Raw genomic sequence first — 6,886 nt, 5'->3', positions numbered from 1 at the left:
AGAAGACCAAAGAAATGACAATGCATTGTGTTTAGCAAGTGTCAGAATGGGGTATCAGTGAAGAGCTGTGGAAGCCTACAATGGGAACTAAATTGGAGAAGGTTTCATAGAGAAACTTATAACTCATCTGGATTTAAAAGGATGAATAAGAGTTTTCCAGGCAAAGAGCATCCCAGGTAGAAAGAATTACAGATGTAAAGACCAGAGCTACCAATGAATCTAGTCTGTGAAGGCTCTTCCTGCTTTCTAGATATTCTTCCCCAAAGTCCTTTCCCACCCTGGGGTCACTTTGAGATACCATGTCAGGGAACTCATTTCTAGCCACACCACTGTTGCTCCAGGTTCTATCCCTCTCCCAGTCACCTGCTCCTCATGTGACTTTACTCTCCCTTTCTCCTCATTAGCCAGAACTCCTCAATTCCATCTGGGGAACTGAGAGCTCTCTGGCTCATCCAACCCTCACCCTTGTCCTAGATCAATTTCTACTCTTCAGACACAATCTACAACTGTTCTGGAATCTGTGAGATCCTCCTGAATGCTCTTGTCCATAGTTTCTCTCTTTGTTGATCTATCTGACCATGGGCTGCATCTTAGGGATCACAAATCACTTCCTCATGCTCAAGTGGCATCTGGTATTATGGGAGGTGAACTCTGTGACCAGGAAAAAGAGGGGTGGGGGATGGTGGAGATACAACAACCAACAGTGTGGCCACAGCTTGCAGTTAGGCCCTGCGCCCAGAAGACAGGGTTGATCTCCTCACTCCCATCTGCCCTCCTTGCTGTGGCCTCCTAGGACCTGCCTGCTGGGCCCTCACTCCTCTCTGACCCTCCCCTCTCCCCACTCTAGTTCTCCAGATCCTTCAAGTACACTCCTGCTCAGGCCCTCAGTGCTTACTTAGTGCCCCACCTGCATTCTTTGCTCTCAGCCCCAAGCTTCCCTCTATCCTATTTCTTCCAAATCACTTCTCAAATGGCACCTTTACTGGGAAGTCTTCCTACAGCCCTCTAGAGAGTAGCAGTTCTCATTATTCCCAGTAGCTCTTAGCCTACCTGATATATTTATGTTTTTTGCTTATTTTTCTATTTCCCCTCCATGAGAACAGAGACCTTGCACACTTTTTTCTCTGCTGTTTTCCCAAGGCCTTGAAGAAGGTCTGGCACACAGTTGTACTCAGTGAACATCTGCTGAATGAACGATGAAACAGTAATCCTTTTTCCAGTCTCCATAGCAAGACTGAAATTTCTCAGCCATGGAGCTTGGGGGAGGTTTTCCTACCTCTGGGCCCTGGGAGAAAGTGAGAACAGCAGGATTTGATGGCCTGCAAGCCCAGACCTCTTAGCAGCTGTCCATGACTCCAGTAGCTACCTCCCCAGACCAAGTCGACAGCACAGGCAGTGTTGGATCTGGGCTAGGAAGGTGATCTAAATTAGTCTGGTCTTCCTAACTCCTCTTTTGGCTTGGTGGACAGGGAAAGGGAAGTTTCCATTCTCTGAGTGGGAATATGAGTCCTGCTTAGTATGTAGACCATTTCACTATACACTGTCCTTAAAGTACTACTGTGCTCTGGTGATATTTTAAGGATGTTATCATATTAGAATATTTGCTCATTTTTGAATGAATAAATTCATTATCAAGTATTTTTAGAATACCATTCAAGTTCTTTATAGATCGAGCAAACTGATAAAAGGATTAAAAACCTTTCTTAACTGAGTGAAAATGATGAGAAATACCTCATGTTGAGAAAACTCAGACGCTCCATGACAATGTCTTTATGAAAAATGTTGTTTTACAAATTTGAAGTTGGTGATATGTTGAGATATGGATTTAGCTAGGACCTGCTGGAATACATGCTTATCTTAATTCTGTTTTTCTTTGTACTAGGGATTGAACCCAGGGGCACTTTACCACTGAGCTATACCCCTGGATATTTTTATTTTTTTTTTATTTTGAGACAGGGTCTTGCTAAATCACTGAGGCTAGCCTCGAACTTGAGATCCTCCTGCCTTAGCCTCTGAGTTGCTGGGATTACAGGCATGTGCCACCACACCCAGCTCTTAATTCTGTTTTAGATGCCAACCCCTTCTCCTAAAATACCACAGGAAAATAGTTCACGGATAACAAAGCAAGGCAATGTAGGTAAAACTTGCAACAAGCTCAGGTTTAAGCTCCAAACCACCGTGTTTTCTCTCAAAAGGAGGAAAACAGTTTCCTATGATATGGCCTGATGGGGCCAGGATCAGGTAGGACAGAGGGTCCTCCTCCATTTTTTTTCTGCATCAAAGTCCAACCCCTTGACATGGATATTATACTAGGAAGAGAAGATGCCTACACCGACCCAAATTATTGGGGAAGCACAATGCAGGAATAAAAGATGCATATATTTATCTCTATTCCTACTCCCTCTCTCCTATCAAGCCTTCAGATCACAGCCTTTGTCAATAGTAGAATTAAACCCTATGAGACACCATGAACCAGGGAAACCTAGTGAAGCTACACAGAAATTTCTGACCCACACAAACTCTGAGATAATAAAATTTTGTTGTTTTAAGCTATGAAGTTTGCAGGGGGTGGGGTAATTTGTTACACAGCAATAGATAACTAACACAAATGGTTACACAGAATGCTATTATGTAAATTTAGATTATTTCCAACTTTTCTCAATTGTAATCTAGTATTAAAGAACTTTGTGTGTGTGTGTGTGTGTGTATATGCATATATATATATATATATATATATATATATATATATATATATATATATATATATATATATTTTTTTTTTTTTTCCCCCGCCTTGGGTATTCCTGAAAGTAATTGTGTAGGAAAAAATTATTAGACATGGAACTGTTTATTCTAATTTTGAATTATAATAAATACAGTCAAATTAGTCTTCCAAAAGATTATATGCTGTTATAATACCATTATAATATTTTTGAAAGACTGGAGATGTAGATTGGTGCATGTGCTTAAAATATGTAAGGCCCTGGGTTCAAGTCACACACACACACACACACACACACACACACACACACACACACAGGGTTTTTGAATGTCTTTTGCCCCATACTCTCACCAATGCCAAGTATAATATATATATATATATATATTTTTTTATACCAGGAATTAAACCCAAGGGTACTTTACATCCCCTGAGCCACATCCCCAGTTCTCTTTTATATTTTATTTAGAGACAGGGTCTCACTGAGTTCCTTACTGAAGTGGTTTTAAACTCATGACCCCCCTGTCTCAGCCTCCTGAGCTATTGGGATTACAAGATTGGGCCACTATGCTTGGCTTATGGATCTTTATTAATTACCAATTTGAGAGGGGAAAAAATTAGGTATCATGTATTGTTTACCTCATGCCAAGCACCACCTGGGCTTTCCATGCCTTTCTCATTTGATCTTTATACTAGCATTCTCAGTGTAGATGTATTATTGCCCCATTTTACAGAGGAGAACAAACTTGACCAAGATCATATAATAATCAAGCAGTGGAGCAGGTGTTTCAGGCATTCTGATTTCAGACTCTGATCTTTAATAGTTGGGGAGATTGAGCCCAGTCTCCAGTGGCCAGTAGGCCCATTAGTATCTCTTCCTGTGTGATTTGCATATTCAAATTATTTCCACCTGGGCTCTATTCACAGCTCCTCTCTCCACTCTGTCTCTTGCTCTGCAAGTGTGACCTCTGTGGGCTTCATTAGCATAGCACCTGTGCCCTTTGGCTCCCAGCTGGTTTCAGTATATAGAAAACAGCAGGAGACTGGAGATAGGATGGCAGTAAACTCAAAATATTTATTTCCTTGGTTCCCTCCCAAGGAAGTTTCCTCTGACTGGCTAGGTCTCTAGAACAAAGTTCATTACTTCTCTAACCAGATCCTTTCTCTCTGGGCTCCCATAACTTTTCCTTCCTCCTGTCTTTGAAAGTGAAAAGTAATAATGGGGCCCCATATGGCCCTAGGTAATTGCACCATCCCATGTAGTTCCCTTAAATCAAATTTGTATATAAATAGTCCCTTAGTAAATAAAACCTCCTTAGTTCAGCTTATTTGAGGTGTACCATTCGCTTTTTTGTTATGTTGTCTTTCCTCACTGAATTGTAGTCACTCTCTCTCTATATTAGAGTTAACAACACTTTATTAATTATTTGTTGCTGGAACATTTTCCGCAGCTTATTGCTGGTGAGTTTTGTTTAACATGGATGTTGTATAGGTTTCTTTATATGCTCACTCAAGACTCCACCCTAGAAAATGTGGCCTTGATCTTGACAGATATGTGGCAACTCCTCTCCCTCCTCTTTGGGGTAGAGTAAAATGTCTAGCTCTGATCCACTTGTGGCCCAAATGTCAGATTCTCCTTGATCATTCCTCTTTAAGTATTTGGAAAGATTTTGATTTGTGTTCTAGAGTTGTTTGTCAGGAGCTGTTTTTCAGTTGCAAATGATTCTTCCTTGGGCTCCCACTCTGCCACAGTCCCCTGGTAATCTCAGAGCTGCTATCTGACTAGAATTACTAGGCATAGGCCACTCCCCTCAAGGAGTCCTTCCACTGAGGACCAGTTGAGGTGTGAGTGTGGGGAAGGCCATACTTTTATATTTTTCCCCCCAAAATACTGTGTGTACCCAGTGCATTAAATTATTTCACAGGGAGCTCCTCACAGGTGTACCCTGGTTAGTAAATATCACTTCTATTCTTAGATCTTTCTTTTGACGTCTTTCCTAGGGATTCCTCTCCCTACCTCTTGAAGAGACCTGCTGCCTTTCCACAGGGTAAGTCTTTCTTCCCTCCACAGTGGATCTTCCTTAGAATATTAAAGGTGATATGGGGCTCTATCACGTGGGGGAGTGATCTGTTGCCTTTTCAAGACCCCCAAAACTGCCTGGGGAGGAGTCCACGACTGCAAACTCAACAAAGAAGTCTGGAATGTGCAGTCCGAGTCCAGTCTCCTTGGAGGTATCTCCACTCACATAAACCACAGACCCCATTTCATTTACCTGTCATTGACTATTTTAATGTTGTTCCTTAACCTCATGCTATCAGATCATGTCCCCTAGGTCATGGAGAATAAGAAATGGGCTCTAAATGGCCACTGTTTTAGCCACACACTCACAGAAGTTTTCCAGTATCTCTTCTGTAAAGATGAATTAAGTTTTTAATCAAAGGTCATCCTTGGGGAAAAAGGAGGGAGGTAAGCATTGGTTACATGCCTTGGAAGAGGAAGGGGAAGGGGACTCATGAGGGAGGCACATTTTACTCCCTTCCCTGAAAGAACAACAGGACCAACAAGTCAGTTTCTAAGTTATTGATAGGAAACAGTAGAATAAGACAATTTGGAAGATATCAGTCCTTGTCCTTAGGACTGTGGGGTTAGAGGAGTGTCATATAAAGGATGACAAAGAAAAAGGATTCCTATCTTTTTAAAAGAAAACTCAGTCTTTCTTTATATCTGGCAGTCGATACCACTTAAAAATATAAGTGTGAAGTCCAAGTTGGACTTAGCTGACTGTTGGGAGGGAAAACGGCCAAGGGAAAGAGGACCTATATCTAGGAGTGAGTTAAGTCACAGAACAGGCTGTTCCACATGGTTGAAGGAGGAAACTGTAGTAAGGACATATTTGTGTGTGTGTGTGTGGTGTTGTGTATATGTTTTCAAAGACAGATGCTGATAGTCTGAGCTGGGTTAAAAGAATCATTGAGATTAGAGAGAGGGAAGAGCAAGTCTTCAACCAGGGGAAACCAGATGTGTGTCCAAACTGCGCACATTCTGAAAAAGTTAGGACGGCCATTGACCTGGATCCTCAGGTACAGAAGCACAGTGGAAAGTCCAAAGGGGGTTGTGTAATCAAAGATTACTAAGAAAGGGCTTAACTATGTGAGGACACTTATCACAGTGTCTGGATAGAGGCAGTGAATTTTTAAAATCATCTTGACTGAGGTACAGTTTATAAACAATAAAAGTTAACTGGGTGAAAGAGGAAATGAGGAGTTATTACCTAATGGGTACAGAGTTTCTGTTTGGGATGATGAAAGAGTTCTGGAAATAGGTAATGGTGATGGTTACACAACACTGTTAATATAATTAATGCCACTGAACTGTACGTTTAGTAGTTAAAATTACACTTTTAATGCTCTATGTTTACCACAACAAAAAATCACTAACTAATCAAATGCCCCTTAGTAGTCAATCAATCCCTTGGAAAACACCAGATTATTTTTTGTCACTTTAATTTTGCCTTTTCTAGAATTTCATAAAAATATAACCATAAACTGTGTAGTTCTTTTATGTCTGGCTTCTTTCACTTAATATAATGCTTTTGAAAGTCATCCCTATTGTGTAAATTAGGCATTCATTTCTTTTATCCCTACGTGGTATTCCATTGTATGGCTGTACCATGATTTGTTTACCCATTTCCCAAAAGATGTATAGTTCAGCTGTTTGGTTGTTGAATATTTTTAATGCCAGTCTGGATTAAATACCAGAGCAAGATCTTACTGTCACCTGGATTAAACACCAGAGCAAGATCTCACTGTCACCTGAAGATTTATGCAAGTGTTGGCTGTGTAAGGTTATGAACAAAGGTTCTTAGGTGAGTATCCTTTGTGTTCTTATGACTGCTTTACATCTTGAACCATGGCCTCCAGATCATCTCCAAATCTCATATTTTTCAGTTTACTGGATCCCAGGTTTTATTCTATGAGCTCATGTGAGGAGCTCTATGGCTGGGGATTTATGTTGACAGGATCTATGAAGACTGTGAGGCAGCAAAGACATTCTCTTTTGTTGCTGATTTTCTACATGATTCCTATAATAGCTGCAAGAGGTGGGTCGATAGAAATTTTATATCACATACAATATTATATGTATGCCATAATGTAATATATTATGTA

This window comes from Callospermophilus lateralis, chromosome 7, assembly GCF_048772815.1.
Source record: "Callospermophilus lateralis isolate mCalLat2 chromosome 7, mCalLat2.hap1, whole genome shotgun sequence".
NCBI lineage: Eukaryota > Metazoa > Chordata > Mammalia > Rodentia > Sciuridae > Callospermophilus > Callospermophilus lateralis.
This window is presented reverse-complemented; position numbering follows the sequence as displayed.